The 23,782-nt window shown below is 47.1% G+C and overlaps 1 long non-coding RNA gene across 1 annotated transcript; it reads right to left on the bottom strand.

Moving 5' to 3' along the window:
• Window positions 1–11,577: 11,577 nt before the first annotated feature.
• On the bottom strand, window positions 11,578–12,822 carry LOC119282324. Its single transcript, XR_005138703.1, has 3 exons — window positions 12,782–12,822; window positions 12,537–12,690; window positions 11,578–11,823 (listed from the first exon to the last, which is right to left on the bottom strand). It is a non-coding gene; the product is annotated as an uncharacterized LOC119282324 (long non-coding RNA).
• Window positions 12,823–23,782: the final 10,960 nt, after the last annotated feature.

Below are 23,782 nucleotides of genomic sequence, written 5' to 3'. Positions count from 1 at the left end.
AGGCCCTTCGTGTCGTGATGATTTTGCAGGTACCCCGAGAGGCCCTTTAGTTTGCCGGAATGTCGATTAACTTCCGTTCCGGCAAATTCGGGTACTCCATATGTCCTATTTTCAGCAAAGGTCATGCTGAAATTTTCCGTGAATTTTAGCATGATTTTGCTAAAAATCGAACATATGAGGTACTTGCTACTAATGCATGGGCCGGGGTATCTTAGTACTTAATTAAGTAGGATCAACTGCCCCTTTATTCTTGCTGTATTAAACCATAGGTGGCAATAGAGCCAAGTGATTAGTGCCAAGTGATTAGGCCCAACCTAGGGTGCCTCGGCATCGATAAACCCTAAATGATGAAAACTTAACTTGGCTGCCCCGGATGCCTCGGTGTCGATGAGAACCTAAATGATGTACGCTTAGGCTTTTAGGGTGCCTCGGCGTCAACAAACCCTAAATGATGAAAGCTTAGGCTTTTAGGGTGCCTCGGTGTCGACAAACCCTAAATGATGAGACCATGGTCTTGTTCCTTGAAAATAAACAACTTTTTGACCAAACATTTTTCCTATTTAGAGCGAAACATGGCCCACAACGATGAGGCCGGTGGTTCGGGCAGCAAGCAATTCTGGGAGTTGTCCCAGGAGATGGAGGAACAACCTCACCGCAATGAGGACGCCGCGGAAGACACCGATCCTGGTTACACAACCCCTAGTGGCGTCGGGGATGACACCACTGATGGTGCCGCCGAGGATGCCACCACTGATGATGGCGGCGCACACACAGATGGCAGCCAATCGAAGAAGCAAAGGAAGGACCGGCGTCTGAATGCGCTCCGCACCGTCAAGGAGGAATTCACTCAAGTGGACTCCGACCCCAATCCAACGGAGCCCAAACATATAGTCAAGGGGTACTCGATTCAGCTCGGGTGCATTCTCCGGAGCACCGTCTCGATCAACACCGAGAACCTTAGGCATAAGGACCGAGGGAATTTGCGCAACCTCCTCTTCACAAAGCTACACGAACGATACAAGTTCCCCGCCGAATTTGAAAACACACGCCTCTCAGGGAATAAAGTGAACAGTGCTGCCCTCACGAAGATGAGCACGTCCCTGTCTACTTGGAGAAGCACGGTGAAGAAAATGATTGATAAAGGTGATAGTTATGAGAAGATCAAGGCGAAATATCCTTTGATGAGCGAAGATGAGTACAAGGAGTTCAAGATCAAGTGCTCGACCAGTGCAACCTCCGAATCAAGTCAGTGGGGGAAAGAAATGCGGGAGTTGAACTTAGGGGAACACAAACTCGGTCCCGGCGGTTACAGAGTGGCGGAGCCTATATGGAACAAGGAGGACGCGAGCGTGCCGAGCAAGGCCTACCACCCCGCTTCGAGAAATACAGCGGTAACAAGCAGACCAGGAACTATGTCAGGGCCCGGTACAAGGAGGACCCGATAACAAAGGAGCTTACCACGGATCCGAAGACCAGGGTGCTTGAGCTTGTTCTGGTAAGGAATACACCCCCGCGTAATTAGCTCCATATGTTTGCACTCTAATTAATCCCCAATATTTCTAAATGGTTCACGTTCCTTTCGCAAGAAACTGAAAGCAGTAGCGCGGGGTCGTCTCAGAGCTCCCCTTTCGACACCCCTTTAAATAGGGCGTTGAACATAGTGAAAAGCAAGGATAAGCTCACTAAGCCGACGTCAGCTGGTCGTGTGGCCGGCAAAGGCTTGTCCACAAAATGGGGGTCATACTATACCATTGGTGTGCGGAAGGAGAAAAAGGCCAGCTCGGAAAGCCAGACACGCGAGGTTGAAGCACTCAAGGCACAAGTGGCGCAGATTCCGGAGCTTGTCCAAGAGCAAGTGGAACAAGAACTGGGAACGAAGCTCAACGCCATGGTGCCTACGTTGATTCATGGGCTGACGACGTGGATTGCGGGCGGCCAACAGGGGCCTCCCCCGGTTCCCAGCTTCACGGCCGACAACTCGCACAGCGCGCAGGCGGTGCCATTGGTGTCTCCGGCGGCGGCGCCATTGGTGTCTCCGGCGGAGGCGGTAGTCGTGTCTCCGGCGCCGGCACGGGCATTGGAGCTTAATGCACCCGGGTGTACGCCGGCCGGCACCTCACCAGCAAGCGCCCCCTCCGTCAGTTGCAAGCCCACCGTTGGCGGTGCCTCGACATTAGCCAAGCTCGACGGCATCACGGTAACTAAGCCTCTCGGCTGATGACTTCATCTCCTTGCCTTTGACTGGGCATCCCTGACACCCTGTACATGTTTTCGCAGGGCACCACCGACGTTCCTTGCACTCTTCTGCACTTCGTGGGCGCCGAGTTGGTCGATGTCGCCAAGGGCAGAATCGTTCAACCGGGCAACCGCATGTTCCACGGTAATCTGATGCCACCCACAGTGTATAGGGTTGAAGTGGTTCGGGTGCTGCCAGGCTGCGACGAGCTGTTACCTCCGGTTCGACCCGCTGGGGCCGACGAAGAAGATGAGATGACCCTCAGCGCCTGCGTAAACTGGCCGCTGCTTTGGCCGAAGAGCCAGATTCGTTTGGGGGCGGGGGACACCACCCCACAGACAAGACCGCTAGTCGTGCCGGCGCCAAGCCATGGCAAGAACGCCGCAACGCTACCGGACCTGCCGGACATCCCTATGTAGGACATCCCTATGGCACAGGATCCGGACAGCCCTATGGCACAGGATCCGGACGACGATGACAACGACGACGGTACATTTACCAAAGGCAATATGTACTTTGCCGAACATGGGTACGCTGACGAGTTCTGCGGGCCTCTTTCTCAAGAACCCAACCAAGAGGACAGCAATCTAGCTGGTACGGCGGAGAAATCCAATTGCAATAGGCGTCGTCTGGCATTCAGTTCTCAGGAGACGCCTCCAGATCCCGCCTTCACCGAGCCTCAGATAGCTGAGGTGCGAAATATTATCAGCCCCAACACGCTCAAGAAGGCAGTCTGTGAGTAGAACTCGGTCCCATTACAGGAGATCAAGAAGAAGGGATGGAAACAAAAGACTAACAAGGGCGCCGGTGCGAGCCAGCCGGCACCGAGTTCGATCCGTGCTCAGGACGGGCCACCTTCACCTAAGGATATCTCGAGGAGGGTGCATGTGGCGGTAGGGCGATGCTACCGCCAAATATGCTGAATGCTGCAACCGGTGCTATGCGGAGTCTGCACGACAGTGTTCTTTCTTTGGAGAAGCGGCGTCTCAGAGAGAAGTATGTGGCATACCTGGTTTTCGTGGCCAAGGTGCCAGAGGGCAAGGGCTTTGTGGATGGCGACATCGGGGGTACGATCGTCCTGCGGTTTGATGACATCTTTTCTATGTTTAACCTTCATCCGCTGCACTACACCTTTGTTCGGTTGTTTTCGCTGAGTATGGAGATGCGGATCATTAGAGACAAGACCCCTGACATCGTGATAGTCGACCCCTTCTACATGTGTGCCAAGCACTTGAGCAGCGCTGGGGACCGCCAAGTTGCGAGTTCACACCTCGAAGGCGTCATTCTGGCAAACCCAGATAAGGATAACTTCCTTGTGGCTTACTTTCCCGAGTAAGTCATCCCTTAACCGCCCCGTAACATATGATTTCTTAGATTTCGATCGTTCTTTTTTTCTAACATTCCGTGTTCTGTGCAGTGACACACATTGCACACTCATCCTCTTAAGCCCGAAATATTCCATGGCCACGTATTTTGACCCGAACCGTAACTCCAAGATAGACTACACAAATGTCAAGAAAGTTCTTGATGATGTTCTCCCCGACTACGCCAAATCTGGAGGCACCTTCACCAGGACTGTTCGTAAGTACGGCAAGCACATGTTCTCACACAATATGAAGTTCTGCTGCGTCAAGCAGCCGCCTGGCGGTCAGAAGGATGCCTACTACGCCCTCCATCACATGCGGGCGATCGTAAGGGACCATCATCAACTTCTGCTACCAGATAATCTCAAAGATTGGGTCGCGAACTTGTCGGCAATCCAGGACGCGGACCTCAGACAAGAATTCTTTCGCATCCAGTCGGACTTTGCGGACATCATCCATCAAGATGTCCTTCATACCTCGGGGCAGTTCTACATCAGATATCAACCGTCCAACAATGAGATAGATGGAATGCTACAAATGCAGGGTGACAACGACCGCGATTTCATGACCATCACGATAGACGGCGGCTTCATCCATGCTCCTGTCCGATGAGTCGAGTCGAAAGTAGTGATGTGTAGTTCTGAAACATTGATTGGCTCATGTTGTAATTAAACTTTAATGAATTCGTATGTCTCTTTGGTTTGGATAGTCGTTCAACTTAGATGTAATCGACTCTGTTTATTAGTAGGACCATGAATCGTGCTATTAATGTCTTGCTTTTCTCTTCCGATCCTTTTGTTGCATACTTACATATTGCTTATGCATTGTCTGTTGTTTGGCTTGTGCATAGAGATGCCATCGTATGTCGTGTACAAGGGTAAGGTTCCCGGAGTCTACGACGACTGGGAGGAGTGTTGGAGACAGGTTCACCGTTTCAGCGGTAACAGTTACAAAGGGTACACCACTAGGGCGGAGGCCGAATCTAGATATGCCCGCTATCTAGCGGGAGAGAGGAGGGAGCGTTGGAGGAACCGGATGAAGACCAGTTTGATCGCGATGATGCTCATCGTGATGACCACAACTCTCTTTTATGTGATGGTAGTTTAGATGATCTATATCGACTTGTAATGTGAAGACAAACTCGATACTCGCGGTCTTGAGACTTGTAATGTTTTATCTTTGTTCGGTCTTTTGAATTCGGAGACTAATATGATGAATTGTATTCGGAGACTAATCTTCTATTGTATTCGATGAATCTGATGTTGCTGTGTGCTACTGTCTATATTCTGTCCAATAATATATTTTGTAACCTGTGCAAAAATCAGAAAAGCAAAAAAAAAAACAAATATTCATACTAATGGCGCATCAAGGCAGAGTGCGCCATTAGTATGCCAAAGGATACTAATGGCGCATCAAGGCAGAGTGCGCCATTAGTGTGACAAAGCACATGGTTACATATGCCCCCCCGGGAGGCATACTAATGGCGCATGGAGTTACATACTAATGGCGCACTGCCAGGTGCGCCATTAATATACCAGATACTAATGACCCACCAGTAGTGCGCCATTAGTAAAAAATTCTAATGGCGTGCTACTAATGGCGCACTGGTAGTGCGCCATTAGTAGGCAAAACCGGTGCGCCATTAGTAGGCCTTTTCCTAGTAGTGGCATATGCAGACTTGGCGAATAGTACAACTGATGCTGCTAAGTTTTTCGAGGGTCAAGATGATAAAGAAGTGGAGAAACTTTTCTGGTCGCAGTTCAATCTCCCACTCGCACGCTGCCGCTAAATGACAAGGTGGCTACTGTGGCGGAGCTCCACAGGCTATCCGGCTTGCAATGTGGTCTGTAATAGACCATCTTTGGCCGAAGGGGCCTAAGCCGGATAGCTACTTTGGTTTGGTGCAGCAATTCCTTGGGGTCGTGTCTCGGATTGACGCCATGAGGAGGTCGGCGTGCATAGAGGGTGCGCGGATGGCTCTTGCCCGCGTTAAAGCCTATTGGACGGACACGGAGGCCACCATTATAGCGACCCAGGATCCGGCGGGAGGACAATATCCGGCCGAGCACTACTTGGCACAGGTCACAGAGGGTGCCCGCCTAATAGAGGCGCAGTGCTCAAAGAATGTCTTGTTCGAGTGATAAGTCGAATCATTGTAAAAAACAATGTTTATTTTGATTATGAGGCTATGTTTATACTTTTTGCCCGGAAGTATGATTGTGTCCACTTTGCGGCCGTTTTTATATACATATGAGTAGTCTGAAAGTTAGCAGTCGTTGGCTTCAGCCCCCACGCATACAATGCGGGGGTATTCGCGAGAAATATTCTTAATCACACTTGATCCAACGTCTTGGTCCATTAAGGAGGTGATCGCACGTCGAACTAGGCAACCGAACTATATAGCTGTAACACTTTCGCTTAGCCATGGGAGTCTAACAGTGGGGCTACTATATAGCCCCTGGTACATTCGCATGCATCCGAATACGGGCGCGTATGTACATGGCCGGGAAACGGCCCTTCCTTAATGCGGAGGAATCCTTAAAGATTTCGGTGAGTCTTCGAGTGGTTGAACAGTCTCTCGCTGTATCATGATAGTCAGTTTTTGGCTTTCTCTACTAAGGTGCTCATCCGGAATAACCAGGGCACAATCGCAGTATTTCTCCTTTGGCCGCCTTAGCCGATAATAACAGAACATAAGGCGGCAAACCCAGGAGCCGGGAAAACCCAACAATTGACCAAAGACATGATTCGGAGCTGATGCATATAAGGCCAAACTCGTGAAGCCGAACACTCCCAAAGGTATTCAGTCTTTGTAAAACAAAACAGGCTGACGAAAGCCTATTATAAACCCTAAATTTCCAGGTACGTGCGGTTAATCTGTCATGGCGAAATGCCAATAACGGCAGTATGCTCTGTGGGTATGGAACCCATGGGATGGTTAAACAATAAGAGGCAGTAGAAAAGGTTTACACAAGGGCTTAATTTAAAAGAAACCTATTGAACGGGGCCCTACTGCACGTCTGCGCCTTTGTCTCCGTTGTGCCGTATCCTGGAAGGGTATCGCGCGAACGTTGTCTGTGGAAAAAGAAAACTCGTAGGAGAGTACAATGTAAGTATGTGATTGATAATAAAAGTGTTAGATATTGGCCTGACAGTAAGGTTGAGCCAGATGTGGGGCTGCATTAAATATTTATAGCCCCTGGTATCCGTTATGGGATTACATATACGGTGCACTGGTTCAGTTTTATTCGGGCTACCAGACTCGTCTAACCGTGTCTGTGGTCGTAGTGACCAGTTATGTTTTTTAATATTGGAATCCACTTACAATCTGGCCGCTAGGGTCGTCGCGTGTTCCTCTGCGCGTGAAGAGAGCTCTGAGATTCCTCTAACGGTGATGACGCCACGTGGACCGGGCATCTTGAGTGTATGGTAGCCATAGTGCGGCAATGCGTTGAAGCGGGCGAAGGCCGTTCTTCCAAGCAATGCATGATAGCTGCTTTGGAAGGGGGCGATGGTGAAGAGTAGTTCTTCGCTTCTGGAGTTGCCTGGGGAGCCGAATGTTACTTCCAGCACAACGGAGCCCCTGCTGTAGGCTTCAACGCCTGGTATCACCCCTTCAAAGGCGGTGTTGCTTTGGCTAATTCTGGATGGGTTTATCCCCATTCTACGGACAATGTCCTCGTATATTAAATTGAGGCTACTGCTGCCATCCATGAGGACACGGGTGAGACGGTATCCATTGATTATTGGGTCAAGCACCAAGACCTGTGATCCTCCGCGCCGAATACTAGTTCGGTCGTCCATGTGATCGAAAGTGATCAGACGAGACATCCAGTAGTCAGATGTGGGTACGATGGGCTCTACATCGTGCGCGTCTCTAGGCGCGCGTTCATGCCTTCTCGTGAATGTGTGAGTCGTGTGGATCATGTTTACTGTTTTAACCTCTGGCAAAAAATTTTCTGTCCCCCAGTGTTCGGCTGGCGAGGTTCATCCTTGTCTTCACTTGGTGTTTCCCTCCCCTTGTGTTCGGCATTTAATTTGCCGGCCTGCTTGTAAACCCAGCATTCTCTATGCGTGTGGTTCGCAGATTTCTCCGGGGTGCCATGAATTTGGCATAGTCTGTCCAGGACTCTGTTCAGACCGGACGGTCCCTCTTTACTGCCTTTAAATGGCTTCTTTTGCTGATCAGGTCGAGAGCCCCTGAATCCGGCATTGACCGTTGTGTTGTCTGGGCTCTCTTCCTTGTTTTGGCGTTTGTGTTTATTACGCCGTGGCTTCCCGTTGCCATCCCTTATTTCGGATGTGTTTGGTTCGCTGGTGCCTTTACGGGCTAACCAGCTATCTTCACCCGCGCAAAAGCGGGTCATGAGGCCTGTTAGGGCTGCCATTGTCCTTGGCTTTTCTTGGCCGAGGTGCCGGGTGAGCCAGTCGTCGTGGATGCTGTGTTTGAATGCTGCTAAGGCTTCAGCGTCCGGACAATCGACTATTTGATTCTTTTTAGTGAGGAATCTGTTCCAAAGCTTGCGGGCGGACTCTGCGGGTTGTTGGATTATGTGACTTAGATCGTCTTCATCCGGAGGACGGACATAAGTCCCTTGAAAGTTGGCCCTGAAAGCGTCCTCGAGTTCCTCCCAACTCCCGATTGAATTTTCAGGGAGGCTTTTCAACCAGTGTCGAGCTGGTCCCTTCAACTTGAGGGGAAGGTATTTGATGGTGTGGAGGTCATCCCCACGAGCCATGTGAATATGCAGGATAAAATCCTCGATCACGACCCCTGGGTCTGTCGTTCCGTCGTATGCCTCTATGTTCACAGGTTTAAAGCCTTGTGGGAATTCACGGTCCAGTACTTCTTCGGTGAAGCACAAAAGGTGAGCAGCCCCTCTGTATCTGGGCGCGTTGTGGCATGTGCTCGGCTGGGGTTGTGTCCGGTGCATATTCCGAACTGGAATTTGGCTTGTATGAGCGTTTGGGTGACCATAGTCCCTCGCTGGGGTGTGTCCCTTAGATCCGTAGATTGACCTGGCTGCACCGGCTTTCTTATCCAAATGCTCATGTAGATCGTGCGCGGTGTCAGTAGCCGCCCTGTTGTGGTTGTGAAGCGGTACGCCTGGTCTCCTGGTCGTATTATTCTTTGGTGGGATGGCCTCATCGTCGAATTCTGGCAGTAGCTTGCGTTTTGGATAGCTTTTTGTATGGCGATCGTCGCCATATCTTTCTTCAGTGTCTAGCACTTTATTCCATCTGCGACTGAGCTTTTCCTGTGCGGCTTTGAGCTGTTGCTTCTGCTTCTTTAGACTTCTCGCTGTGGCCATAAGCTTTCGGTGGAGGTTGTCTCGTTCCACTCGTTCTTCCGGATTCATGAATGCATCGTCGTCCGGACTGTGTTCCTGTCTTGGGGCTGTTTCATGAGCTTGTCCCTATGGATCAGTGTGATTGGGTATTTTCTCCGAACTTGGTTTGGCATGACCTGGCTCATCCTGCTCCATCGCTGGGTCCATGTGGTCATTATTGCCTTCGGGGTTTATTGGTGTATCGATCCTTCTTGCGCTCTTGTCGCTATTTTTACTGATGCTGGACTTTGAGCGGCGTCTACGCCGCCGGTTTTGGCTTTTGCCCGGGTGTTTTATCATCCGGATTATCGCCTTCGTCCTTCTTGGGCGTATCTACCATGTGTATATCGTGTGACAAGGTAGTAGTCCCGCGCCCCAGAGATTCTGAAACTTCTCCTGCATCATCGTCCATACTGTCGATGTCTTCGGAGTCGAAGTCAAGAACGTTGGTTAAATTTCGATCGTGGCAATGAAGTAGGTGGTGGGTAGGCAGCGAATTCCTTCGTCACCTGCTTCCCACTCAAGCCGGACATAGTTCGGCCCAGAGCCTCCTGACAAAGAGAGAGACTTTAATGAGTTCAGCATGTCGCCAAAGGGCGAGAGCTGAAAGATGTCCGCAGCGGTAAATTCCATTACTGGAGCCCAACCTGGCTCGGCTGGCTCGGGGGTGTGCAGACCGGGACCAACAACCGGATACGAGTCCGGGGGCCCGGGGTTACAGGCCTCCACAGAGGTGAGACCTGTGCTCGGCTTCACCGCCGATGAGTATGCGGCCTGCAGGGCGGGGTCTACCCCTCCGTCCTTGGGCGACGCAACCTGCACCGGATTTAGATCCGGGGCTACTGCAGGGGTGATGTCCCGAGCATTGTCCGACAGCAAGTCTAGGCCGTGCTCGCCGTGACTGTCCGGTGCTCCTGGCACAGGGCCGAATCTGTCAAAGATCAAGTCTCCGCAAATATTTGCCGTGTAGTTCCAGTTTCCGAACCTGATCTGATGGTCAGGGGCGTAGCCGTCGATCTGCTCCAGATGACCAAGCGAATTGGCCCGCAGGGCGAAGCCGCCGAACACAAAGATCTTTCCAGGGAGTAAAGTCTCGCCCTGGACCGTGTTGTTGGCGATTGAAGACGCCATCAAGCCTCGAAGCGACGACACGGAGGAACTCTCAATGAAAGCGCCAATGTCGGTGTCAAAACCGGCAGATCTCGGGTAGGGGGTCCCGATCTGTGCGTCTTAGGCTGATGGTAACAGGAAGCAAGGGACACAATGTTTACCCAGGTTCGGGCCCTCTCGATGGAGGTAAAACCCTACTTCTTGCTTGATTAATATTGAAGATATGAGTAGTACAAGAGTAGATCTACCATGAGATAATAGAGGCTAAACACTAGGAGCTAGCCTTCTAAGGACCATCCTCTACGGTTTATATAGACACTAGAGAGGGCTAGGGTTTACACGGAGTCAGTTCCAAGGAAGGAAATACAATATCCAGATCGCTAAGCTTGTCTTGCACGCAAAGGAGAGTCCCATCCAGACACGAGTCGGAGCCTTGAGTCTTGTATCTTCACGCTTCAATAGTCCGGACGATGTATATAGTTTGGCTATCCGGATACCCCCTAATCCAGGACTCCCTCACCGACCCCATACCCGACTGAAAAAACTGCCAAGCAAGCCAAGACTGTTCCACCTAACCCTCGGAAGGCCCTGCCAAGAATAAAGGTTACTGTTCCCGTTGCCTCAATGTGAGTGCTTCTTTTTTTGCATTTTCTATCTTATTGCTGCAGTCTTTCATGTTTTTGTTGACCGAGTGAAAAAATTGTGTGCTAGGGCTGCCACTTCGGTGACGTTGCCCGTGCAAATTGACGGGGAGCACGCGGAAGCAGACACTGTAGACGCAGCCACCTCTCAGCGAGTTACGAGCTGTTTGCACTCTGTTCTGTTTCTTTAGTTGATTCGTCAATTGAACGGACTGTTATTGTTTGAATGATTGCAGAGCCAATAGAAATCATTCGTCGTCCTTTCTGCCCTGACGATGAGGACGAGCTTCAAAGAGGTGCAAGTGTAGAAAGGACGACCTCGAGCAGTCCCCGCAGCTTCACTCAGAGAGTGTTGTCGAGTAGACCACCCCAAGCACCTCCCATTCACTACAAGAAATATGCTATCTTGTGACCTCCACTATTGGTCACTGAAAGGTCATAGTTTTTCATTTGCGATCTTTTTGTGACCAAAAACAGAAGGTCAAAAGCTGAGGGTCGTAAACTGACTATAGCGACCTTCTCTGTGAGAAGGTCGTGGACGTTTACCACCAAAATATGTCCACTGTGGCGTTTTGGTCACTAGCAACCTTCCCAGTCCACGTAGGCATCCAGCATGGCAAGCTGATGTGGCACAAGATTCAGCCCGGTCCAATTCAGTTTTCTACATGGGCCTAGCCCATTAATTCGGCCTTTTTAATGTATTTTTTTCTTGTTAATTTTCGCTGGCTACATGGGCTTGGGCCATTAATTCGGCCTTTTTTTCTAAGATGCAGCCTTTTACAATCTACTTGTTTTTTATTTTCGTCCTTTTTTTGCCACTGGTCCCACCAATCAAATTGGTCCCACTTGTCATGCTTATCACAAAATTGATCCAACACATCAAAAATTTCAAAATCTGTCAAACAACCATTATAACTTGTCAGGTTTCCATTTCACGGGTATTCAAAGCACATACACAATCATTGTTTCGAATAGACCAGAGAGCAAATGAAATTGGTCCAAACCAATACTGCATTAATCTATTACAATCGTTACAGTATATTACAACCCAGATATGCCTACTATTGCCTACAACTACAACACATTATATGCTACTCTTTGCTGATATTCTTCACAGCTTCGGACATGGATTCGCGCTTCACCTATGCAAAAAATAAGAATGAACATATAAGAATAAGAACTGGTACAGAACATCAAACAGTAGCCAATGAGGGATCCAATAACTTATAATCAAGAATTGACAGCAAATGCCATGTACATAAATAATATGACTAACACTAACCAGTATGCGTTCATGGAGTGACTAAAATGTTCTCACTAGCTAGGAATTTTTTTGGTATATAATATACTGACATGTCCAACTCTCTAAATTGATCATAGAAATGAAAACTGTAAGAACAAGTTTTAGAATCCAAGCATGTCAAATTTTAAGCACCAGCAGAATAGGTCTAACAAACCAGACCATGATCATCGTGCACATCAGGATTTATGGTTCTAGCAAAACAGTAAAGAGATGGACATACACGCATCAAGCATACCAGCTACTACATCACCATTCTCGTGACCAGACATCACCATTCACTAATAATTCCCATTGGGAGATCAAACTATGCATCCAACAAGCTACAGCAACAGGGAATGCAGAAAAATTTATGACCCGAGATGATGAATCAACTGGGTACATCTCAGTTTGAACAACCACGACGAGAAAACAACCGCATAATAATGAAGCGAATCAAATCTGCACGCAGGAGCAGCGCCGTTCGTGGCATCCACATGAGGTTGCGTAACATCAAGAACATGGCGCATGACAACAGCAGACCTAGAGATCTAGGACGGAGGAAGGGGAGCTTACACTTGCGGATGCGGGCGGCCGGGTAACCGCACGAGGAGCAGGTGCTCTTCTGGAGGTGGAAGCTGCGGCGGCCGCAACGGATGCAGAATTGAAGAGGGTCCTCATGTAGCAGTAGCAGCAGCAGCATGAAGAATTGAAGACCGACCAACAGAGCCTGCAATGCAAATAGAGAGGCATGAGGAAACTGCATCCAATCACATCAAATCAAATCGAGCTGTTGCACCTTGACCTTGAGGAAAACAAACCTCATCTCATGTCATCTCAGGGAAGAATAAGAAGAAGAAAATATATGGCTGCTGCTCCATGACCATGACCTTGAATTGTTGTTGCTGCACCAGATCGAGGAAGAAGAAGACCTGCAAAAAAAGCAATAACTAGCAATGCACAAGCATGAATTCATGGAAGGACGGATGCAAGGCCAAACATCCAGCATACTGTTTCTTAATGCCCCAAATACTTAAAAAACCATGGTAGTTCTAACCATATTAAATTAAAGACAAAGTGAAGTCATGATATTGAGAGTTCCATCTTATAAAGCTTTCTGTTTAGCATATCCTAAATCACAGTCTATCTACCAATATATGAACTCTTTAGTTTTCAGAACCGAGGCTCACATATTTGGGCTGATTTGTACACTGTATTTTCAGTATTTTTTTAACTTGAGACAAACTAAATGCTAACATCAGTGACAACAAGAATTGAACAGAAATAGCTATTGAAGAAACACGTTTATAAGATAGAATGAAAATGATTTACACCACAACATATATTTCACATGTACTGGAGCTAGAGACTACAGAACACACATAATCACACATATGCGAACAGGGTAATACTCCATGGTTCAGGTTACACTAATAAACAAAATTATACAAGCGACTAGACTAGTATCACAGATCTACAGAGTAGTACTAAACAGCTAAAAATAAGTAGTAGAAGTAACTAGTATAGGGAGCAAGTACTCCTTTCATTCACTTTAAACTGAGACAACTGAAAAGGAGTACTCCTTTCATTTAACTTACTTTAAACTGAGACTACTAAAAAGGAGTACTCCTCTCTTGAGAAGTTGATGTAAATGAAATCCAGGAGTATGTGAGAATATGGCCATCTTTATTTCTTTCTGTAAGCTTTATCTTCAGTGCCCTGTAATCACCAAAAGGCAATATCAGAAATTATCTGGTAGGCTAATAATATCAGAAAGCTTGGCAGCGATTGCACATACCCGCAGTGTTCGCTCTTCCAGGCCTTCTTGTTGTCGCTGATACTGCACGAACATTAAGTAACAATCTGATCAACATACATAGAGTATAAATTTGACCTTGTAAGAGAAATGCTCATATCCTATCAGCATAAACATTTCACAAATCAACATCCATGCTCATATCCTATCCAACCAGCGCAAACAGTTCACAAATCAACATCCATGCTCATATCCAATCAGCATAAACATTTCATAAATCATATCCTATCTATCAGCATAAATATTTCAGAAATCATATCCTATCTATCAGCATAAAAAGGTACTCTTAAAGCTTAAGTTTCCTATAACTAGCAGCACCCTGTCAGAACTTAAAGCTTAGGAAGGTAGGTAGTATGTTATATGACACCTTGAAGAGTAGGACTTAAGGATGTGTTGTTGTTATACATGATGCAATTCAGCATTGGCCAGCAAGAGAAATGCTTAATCAGGAGGTATATTAGAAGAAACAACTAGATGTATATTAGAGATAAGCTGCATCAGGATGTTGGATATCACATACCATAGGCAGAAACAACTAGCTTGAACAACGAGAAGCTGGCATCCACCACGCCTTTTGCAGAACTAGTGATATACTTGTGAAGCGTAGGACCGGCACCGATCATGCTTCCATGACAGGCAAAAAGGAAACCCTGCAGGACGTTGAAATACGCAGCAATGTTCTCCTTGAGCGTTTCCACACCAGGCAAGTCTCCGCTCCAGACCATCCCAGCTACATCGAAAATAGGCATAACAACAATAAGTGAACACGGCCAGAGATAAATCACCAGCAAAAAATCAGTATCACACAACCATAAGGACTGCATGAATTGCAGCAGTGGGCACTAGACAGAACAAAATACAGCGGTCAGCAGTGAGCACTAAACATGGCCAGAGATAACTTACCTCGGCTGCATACAGCGGCCAAAACATATGTACTGCAGCTAATTGGCTTCTCGAGCAAGTACAAAATACTAAATTGAGATAAAACACCTAAATTTTCCCTAATTCGTGATCCTATCGGGCATGCCAAGCAACTGAAACGAATCAATGGTCACCCAGAGAGACCCTAACAGCTCTGAATGCACGTGAATGATTGTCAGCCCAGCGCACAGAATTAGTCTAGGGAATTTAGTCCGGTTTCAGACTCACCGACGGTGGCCTGCCTGGACACCACATCGCCGAGCGCGACGACCTCCGACCACTCTGTCTGCTCCAGTCCACCGGGAGCCGCCTCCAACATCATCTGCGAGAGCAGGAGAGCAAGTCAAACGAGGGAGCTCCGAGCATGATTAGGGCCGCCCCGTGAACCAGGGATTCACCGGGTGCCTACCTGGAGGGTGTCGATGATGGTCGTCATCCCGCGGGGCTGCTTGTCCGGGGCCTAGCCGAGGCCAGCGGGTGGCTCAGGCCCCACGCCGTGGGGTTGGGGGAAGCCATGGCGCCGCCGACACCCTGTTCGAGTTGCTGATGGAGGGGCCACGCTGGTGCCGGATCCAGCGCCCGCTGGCCTCAACGTTGTCGGATGTGGCAGACCGGCGGCGAGGGGAGAGGTGGGTGGCGAAGAGGGAGGCGGCCGCGAGGGGAGAGGTGTGGCAAAGAGGGAGGCGGCAGCAAAGGGGATCTGGATCGGGAGCGGAGTGGCGGAGGCAGAAGGGATCGGGATCCTGGGAGGCGGCGGTGGAAGGGAGTGCGGCGTCGCCATCGATTCGATCTGAATCGGGGGAGTGGGAGTTAGGGTTTGTGAGGAAGGAGCGGAGGGAGGAGGTCACCATGGTGTGGGATGGATGGATGGATGTGGATGGATGGATGGATGTGTGCCACGTCATCAATCCGTGGCACACACCTTTCCACCAATGAGAATTTAAGTTTATTTTCTGAGTGTAAAAATGGTTTTTTTAAAACGTATGAAATCTGTGATGGAAAATTGGATCATATTTTGTGAAAATAACCCAATATTGTGCACATGTGTGTATATTGGGATGGGGGTTTTATTTCTTTGCACAAAAAATCATTTTTCAATTTCTGGAGTGCCAATAATCGGGTTTTTTGTGAAGGACCTAGTAAATAGTTGTTGCAAAATTGGACCAGATTAATTTTCTAAAATATTAGGTCATATTTAATGTACAATTGACCAAATGGTTGGGTGTCAAAAGGTTTTGATCCACCTCTCATGAAAAAGACAAATTTCTGCCCATTCAGCTGGAAGCGGGTCAAATTTGAACTGCACCTGCCTCATAGTTTGCTATTTATTTTTTCCAAAAATCATTTCTAGTTACATAAGTACCTATTTAATCAGAGAAACACCAAAAAAATTCCAAGATTCAACCACTAGCTAGGAACGGTCATTCCCGCCGTTTTGACCGCATTTTGAAACGGGCATAAAAAATTCAAAAAAATCAAAAAATTGGGAAACCTTCGCATTGTGTCATTATATGTGGCCAAGTTCCCAGGAAAAATAACAAACTTGTAATACGGCAATTATTTTAAAAACGTGTTCATAGAAATGAGCTATCAAGTGTGAAGATTCATGGCTTTCAAGCCAAATGATCAATCTTATGGCCATATTCATAGCATAGTTTGTTCAAATGATCTCATATTGTGCACAAGGGTGCATATTGGAATGGCAAACAATGTTTCCTAAGAAAGTTTTCATTTTCTTTGCATGGAAAATTCATTTTTCATTTTCCGAGTGCCCAAAAGGAGGTTTTTTTGTGAAGGACCTACCAAATAATTGTTGTAAAATGGACCAAATCAATTTTATAAAATACTAGGCCATAAATAATGCACAATTGACAAAATGGTTGAGTGAAAAAAGTTTTGATCCACCTCTGGTGAAAAAGACAAATTGTCGTCGATTCAATTGGAAATGGGTCAAGTTTGAACTGTAGCTGCATCATAGTTTGCTCTTTATTTTTTCCAAAAATCATTTCTAGGTACATAAGTATCTACTTAATCATAGAAACACCAAAAAAATTCCAAGATTCAACCACTAGCTAGGAACGGTCAAGCCCGCCATTTTGACCGCATTTTGAAACGGGCATAAAAAATTCAAAAAAAATCAAAAAAATGGAAAACCTTCACATTGTGTCATTATATGTGACCAATTTTCTAGGAAAAATAATAAACTTGTAATACGGTAATTATTTTAAAAAAGTGTTCTCAGAAATGAGCTATCAAGTGTGAAGATTCATGGCTTTCAAGCCAAATGATCAATCTTATGGCCACATTCATGGCATAGTTTGTTTAAATGATCTCATATTGTGCACAAGGGTGCATCTTGGAATTCCAAACAATGTTGCCTAAGGAAGTTTTCATTTTCTTTGCACGGAAAATTCATTTTTCATTTTCTGAGTGCCCAAAAGGAGGGTTTTTTGTGAAGGACCTACCAAATAATTGTTGTAAAAATGGACCAAATCAATTTTATAAAATACTAGGCCATATATAATGCATAATTGACAAAATGGTTGGGTGAAAAAAGTTTTGATCCACCTCTGGTGAAAAATACAAATTCCCGTCGATTCAGGAGGAAGCGTGTCAAATTTGAACTGCAGCTGCCTCATAGTTTGCTCTTTATTTTTTCCAAAAATCATTTCTAGGTAAATAAGTATCTATTTAATCAGAAATACATGGTTTGATGGCGAGACATCGAGGTTTGGACGGTGGCCGAGGACCCCAACTCTAGAGCGCGTAAGCTCGCATGCCCGCCGCGTGGTCACCGCGTGACCGTGGAGTTGCCATGTGTTCTGGGCGGCCTAGGAATGTCTAGTGGGTTGGGCACTCCCCAGGTAGGTGCTAGGAAGAAAATCACAACATAAGATTCTCACGAGGAGACCGATCGATGCTCAAACATGAATAAGCAGCCAAGTGTTTGATTTGCGGTACGGTAAATGCACATGGCTAATGGGTGTGAGTTTTGGCTGAGAATGATCAGTTACTAAGAAGACCGTCTTCACAAATTTTCACCTCAAAAGGAGGAGCCTAGGTGGTACTTGCTTTACAAACTACCACACTGGTCATAAATACAAATGTTGAAGCTCGGCTCAAAATAATGAATGGATTGAGCTGGCATTTGGTGGAGGATGGTTATTTGGGCATAGGAAAGCACTATAGAAAATGGATACTATTTGGACATGCCAAAGTGGTACTTCCGTCACAAACTGCTGCTCTGAACAGAATAAGAAAATGAATATTGTTGAGTTATTTTTGAACTAGGCAAGGAAGGTTTTTGACATATTTGATGAAGATATGATCCAAACAATTTATGAGATTTTTTTGGGAATTTTTGGAATGACAGAAATTTAGGTTGCTTCACAACCTAGGGCAAAAACTGCCACATGGACATGACACATAGGCAAAACTGATGAGGTGGCGCCTAGTCATCACAACCAACCACAATCTACAAGGCTGTGACCATCTATTTTGGTCGTTAACAACTAGAAATAAGGCAGCGGCCAGCCCTGTTTGCTTTGTGACCATCTGGTGTAAGGAAATTACGACCTTTCTGACCAAAATGGTCGCAATGGTTTAGGGTTTGGAGCCCCCCGAACAGCTTTTGACCAATTGGTCTCAAATGGTCATAGATCTATGACCATTTCTTCCAGGGTCACTGACAAAAGGTCACTAGTTGACATATTTCTTGTAGTGGTTGTTACGCCTCAAGAGCCTAATGGTTCATCACAAGCTGGTGTTATTTCCACTGCTCACTATCGACTGCTCTGCCCTTGGTGTCGACTATTCCCGCTTCAGGGCCGTCTAAACAATCTCAGATGCTGGTTCCTCCGACTTTGTTCCCAAACCTGCCGGCTCATGTCTTCACTCTGCATCGCGTTCCGAAAGACCAGACCGGAGCCAGCAAAGAAGCTATGATCCCAGCTGGACTGATGATGTCACGTCTAAAGGAGGTGTATGAAGGCAGCAAGGTAGCCTATGACGCCATCTCAGCCCTTCAGGCGAATGTCCGAGTAAGTGTGATTGTAAGTTGATTTTCGACTGAATTTTTCCTGTTCGACTTGCTCCTGTACACCCTCTGGGTGCTTTGTTTATTCTGTAACTCACTACTTGGTCTGATAAGGCCATGTCGAGTGGGAGTTATCCAGTGGGGGCACGCTGAGTGCACCCACCAGATGTAGTCCCCGAGACTGCCGTCGAATGTTTGATTCGGCGGGGATCTTTGAATGTGTTTAGTTGTAGCTCTTCACTCAAACCAGTTCGGCCGGATCCGAATGGAAATGAATCCAGTGGGGGCACACTGAGTGCACACATTGGGTGTAGTCCCCGATACCGCCGTCGAATGTTTGATTCATCGGGGGTCTGAGAAGTCTCTTTCACATTTTGTTTTGAAGCCAGTCAGTCTGACTTTGAGCGAAAATGAGTCCAGTGGGGGCACACTGAGTGCACCCACTGGGTGTAGTCCCCGAGTCCGTCGTTGAATGTTTGATTCGGCGGGGGTCTGAGAAGTCTTTCTGCTTGTTTGTAACATCCGGATTTTCTTTTTCTACTTGGAAGCGGAGTTTAAATTTGAATATCTTGGTCATTTTTGACTGAACTGTTTCCTTGATGATCTCAAAAGACCTGTGAGCTCGGAGCTCAATACGTTACTCTGGAGAAGGAAATGGCCCAACTTCAACTAGATCTGGCAAAAAGGAACTTGAAGCAAGCATAGGAGGAGGTGAAGTCCATGGGACATAACACTTCATTGATAGTGTGCTTCATCGTTCTTCCTTTCCGTCCTTTGAACCGAGGGATTCCACTCGAACAGATGTGCGTAGTGAGAACCGTCAACTCCAAGCGCGACTGAAGAATGTTATTTCTTGAGACATTATGAAGTAGGCGCTGGAGAGGAAAGACAACGAACTTGCGGGGGCGCAGAAGGTGGCTCGGGAAAAGACTAAAGAAGCTGAGAAGAAACTAGCCTCGGCCAGTAAGCTTGAAGATGAGAACGCAACCCTGAAGACTGCCATCGAGGAGGTGAAAAAGGAAGCTGCTCAACTTAAGGAGGAGAAGACTGTCTTGACTGACAAGGTGGACCAGCTCACCCAAAAGAGGGACGAGTTGGAGGAATACTTGGGGGGCCTTGCAAAGAAGATGTACATAATGGTTGAAGGTATTTTTCCTCGTCCGAGTGAACTCTTGAGAGTTTTGCCAAAATTTTGCCGGAATACCACTGCTCACTCATTCTTTCCTCCTTGTGCAGAATTTTGCCAGAATTTCGAGAAAGAGACAGAACAAATTAATACAGGCATGGACCCCACCAATACACTCGTCGGAGATGCGGCTGCTATGAATGTGCCGCGACTGGAAGCCCATCTTGATAGTGTATTGGGGTACATCGCCCGACTGAAGGTTGCGCTGGCAGGGATAGACAAGGAACTGTGGCCAGAGGATACGCTTCAGATGACTTTGAGTCAGTGATGACTCGGCTCAATGAGATCCCAAGTCGAGTGCAAGCATGGAAAAAATCGGCTGCTCGCTGCGGAGCCATTGTGGCACTCTCATTCATTCGTGTCCATTGCAACGAGGCTAAGGAAGACAAGTTGAAGGCTCTTCGGATGGCAAACACGAAGAAACTCCAATTTCAATCTTTCATGGAGACTTTCATTGAAGCGGCGACCCAGATTGCAGATGGCATAGACCTGGACACGTTCGTCGAGCTAGCGAGTCCCACCGGGCCTTGAAAGAAAACTTTATCTTCCAGTCGGAACTTATTCACCTCGGTATGCCGAGTGATTTTGTAACCATTAAACTTGTTCGGGTCTGCTACCCGAGTACTTTTGCCTGCAAGCCTGAAATGAGCATGGGTAAGAAGGATAATAAGGATAAAAGGCCAAAACCTAGCAGAGTAGGAGTTTTACGTAAGAATATCACATTTGTTTAACTAATCACTGAATTAAAACAACAAAATTGCTGGACCTAGAAAGAAATATTTTTCTTGATCACAAGTAATTAATTAATAAATATTAAAACAACAAATTAGTGCAATCCATTTTAAGAGCATCTCCAAAAGATTGTCCAAATTTTGACGGTTCAAAACCGAGATGTATAATTTGGACCGCCAAAAAGCGCGTTTTGGAGCTCTGAAAAAAGGCCAATTCCAACAGATGGTCCAAATTCATGGTCCAAAAGAGCAACTCCAATAGATGGTCCAAATTCATGGTCCAAAAGCGGCCAACAGCCTTGGAGAATTCTGTCGAACACCTTGTGTGCGTGGTGGAAGAAGATGGCCGCCGGTTGGATTGGCTGCTGCTAACGGCTGCGGTCGGCTCCGGACGGCGGCGGTGATAAGAAATGAGCTTGGAGGCTGGCCAAGAGGAGCTCGGCGGGCGGCGAAGAATAGTTCGGCAGCCGGGCGGAGGGCTTGGTGTGGCGGTCGTGCGGCCGATGCAACGGCCGTGGACAGGCTCACGGCCAACGGGAGGAGGTTGGCGGCAGCCTAAGACCCGACGTTGTCCTATCGCGGCAGTCGGACCGTCGGAGGCGCCGAATCCCGCGCCTACTGCCTCCCGATTCGGCGGCGTCTGGGCGGCTGTGAGCCGGCTACCAGCGAGGGAGGCGACGGGGGAGACGGCGGCGGAGGGCGGTGGCGGGGATGTGGGGTGGTGGCGGCGCCGACAGCAAGGTTTTGAGCGGTCGCGGCGGCGGATTCCGGCCGGCTGGTCTTCGGGCGGGCGGACGGGCGCGGGAGGGAAGGAAATGAAGTGGCGGTTGGTCATTCACGGGCCGCGGCTGGTTTTGGACCAGATGCACCTCGTGATGTAAATTTGCACCGCGAGGTGTTGTATTTTACATCACAAGGAGGCCGCGGTCCAATTTTTTTTGCATATGGACCGTCTATTGGAGCAGCGTTTTTTGCCCCAGACAGTCCAAAAGTTAGATACTTTTACATTTGGACCATCTATTGGAGATGCTCTAATGAGGATGTAGCTCAATTGGAAGAGCGCTAATCTATGTTGGATAGAGGCACGGGGATCGATACCTCGCATCTCCATTGGTTTTTTTATTTATCGTTTTTTTTTCCTGCAAAAATTAGACGGCAAGAAAGAACACCACGTGACGCTGAATTGACTGTTGATTGCGTCGTCAACTGGGCTGGAAGTTGGATTGTCAAGGATGGATAATTGGATAGATAGGAGAAGCTCCAGCTTTAATTTAAGCGATGTCATCGTTTGCTTTGTACCCAATCTTTTTTTTATGGGAGCGTTGTACCGTACTCTTTTTTATGGGAGCTTTGTACCCAACCTGATCTTGTGTGATCAGGGCATGTATAATGATTGATAAGATAGTCTTATCTTATCGCGTGCATGTAATTTAGAGATGATAAAAAAGGTGTGTACAATGGGTCATCTCTTAACTTTATTTTTAATAACTAGTTATTCCTAGAAACATAATGAGACATATTGTGCTAAGAGATCATCTCTTCTTTTCTCTTAAATAAAAGCAGACAAGTCTTTTTTATGATTTCTCTCTCCTTCACCTCATCATTTGTCCTACATGGCATTGCTAAGATAAAACTATTATACATGCCCTCAGTTCACAGTTAAAATGACCTCGTGTGATCGATAGTAGCGAGCATACAAATTGACTTAGTTTGTGCGCTACGCTGGCTGAACTAGCCATGTGTCGTCATGTCTCGGCTGATTGTTTAGTTTGCTATACGAAGAAACTAGTTTAAGTACCGCCCGCTCAATGGCATGGTGTGTATATAGCTTTCACGCCTGCATTAAAACAAACTCACGTTTTTCTTGGGATATATATTTACAATCAGTATTTTTCTTGATTGCAGTTAGTTAATTAATATTATTAGTTTGAATTAATGCAGTGCATGTGAAAGGGGATGTAGCTCAATTTGTAGAGTGCTAATCAATGTGGAATAGAGGCACGGGGTTTGATTCCTCACTTTTCCAAATCGATTTTTATCGCTGTTTTTTCCTGCCAAATTTAGTCACCAGTCAACAAGAAAAAAGGCTATGCGATTGAGCATGGGCAGGTTCGTCGGCCATGATTCGGCAGCAGGGTAGGCAGCATCGCCAAGTAGAGCCCACGGCCTTTGCTTATTCCAGTTTTTTCTCTTTTCCTTTGGGCGACTGATAAGCATCGGCGCAACAGTTCGGCCGGTCGCATCGGGTGCGCCAGTTCTCTTTTTGTCCACTATCAGATTAGCCTTTTCATCGTGTTTTTGCTCAACAAAAATCGCATCCAGTTGTTCGTCCTAGACACCCGCCATGGACGCGCCAAGGCCTGCCTTGAAGCATCACCAGCTCACCGCCGGTTGCCCTCCTCGCTGCACCGCCATGCCGTCGGCTGCAGCTTTTTCTCACGCCCGTTGAAGCTTTTTTATGGTTGAAGCTTTTTTAGAAAACAGTTTTAGCTTTTTCCATCGACGGTTCCAGCTTTCATGGTTGCGCGGTGGCCCGTCCCCAAATTCCATCGCCTTCGATTTGAAGCTCCCTAGGAAGCTGGTTGTAGCTTTTTTTAACTGTTTGCAGCTCCCTGCATGCCATTCACAGCCTTCTTTCTCTCTCTCTTTTAGTGGTTCCAGCAAAAAAGATTGATCCAGCAAAAATATCACAAATGGGGGAGTAGCAAAAAAAAAACGAAGACGGTTGTAGCAAAATTCAAACACTGTTGCAGCAAAACTTGGAGAGGTTCCAGCAAAATAAGATGGATTCAGCAAGAAAATCAAAAACAAGGTGGGAGCAAAAACTAAGACGGCAGTAGCAAAACCAAAGACCATTGTAACAAAATGTTTCAGTAGTTCCAGCAAAAAGATGGATCTAATTAAGCAGAAAAAATTGACAAGCGGACAAACGGAGGTAGCAAAAAGCAAAACGATGGTAGCAATTTTTTGGACTGGTTGCAGCAAAAAAATCACTCAAAAAATGTGGATCCTAGCAAAAAAAGTGGATCCTGGTTGCAGCAAATTCAGGCGCCGGTGGTATCTTTCCCGGTGCCAGTTGTAGCAAATTGCAGCACCTGTGGCCACCACCTCCAACCTCGGCGGTTGCAAAAC

This window comes from Triticum dicoccoides, chromosome 3B (assembly GCF_002162155.2).
Source record: "Triticum dicoccoides isolate Atlit2015 ecotype Zavitan chromosome 3B, WEW_v2.0, whole genome shotgun sequence".
Lineage (NCBI taxonomy): Eukaryota > Viridiplantae > Streptophyta > Magnoliopsida > Poales > Poaceae > Triticum > Triticum dicoccoides.
The sequence above is the reverse complement of the archived record's forward strand: the minus strand, read 5'-3'. Positions and strand labels throughout refer to the sequence as shown.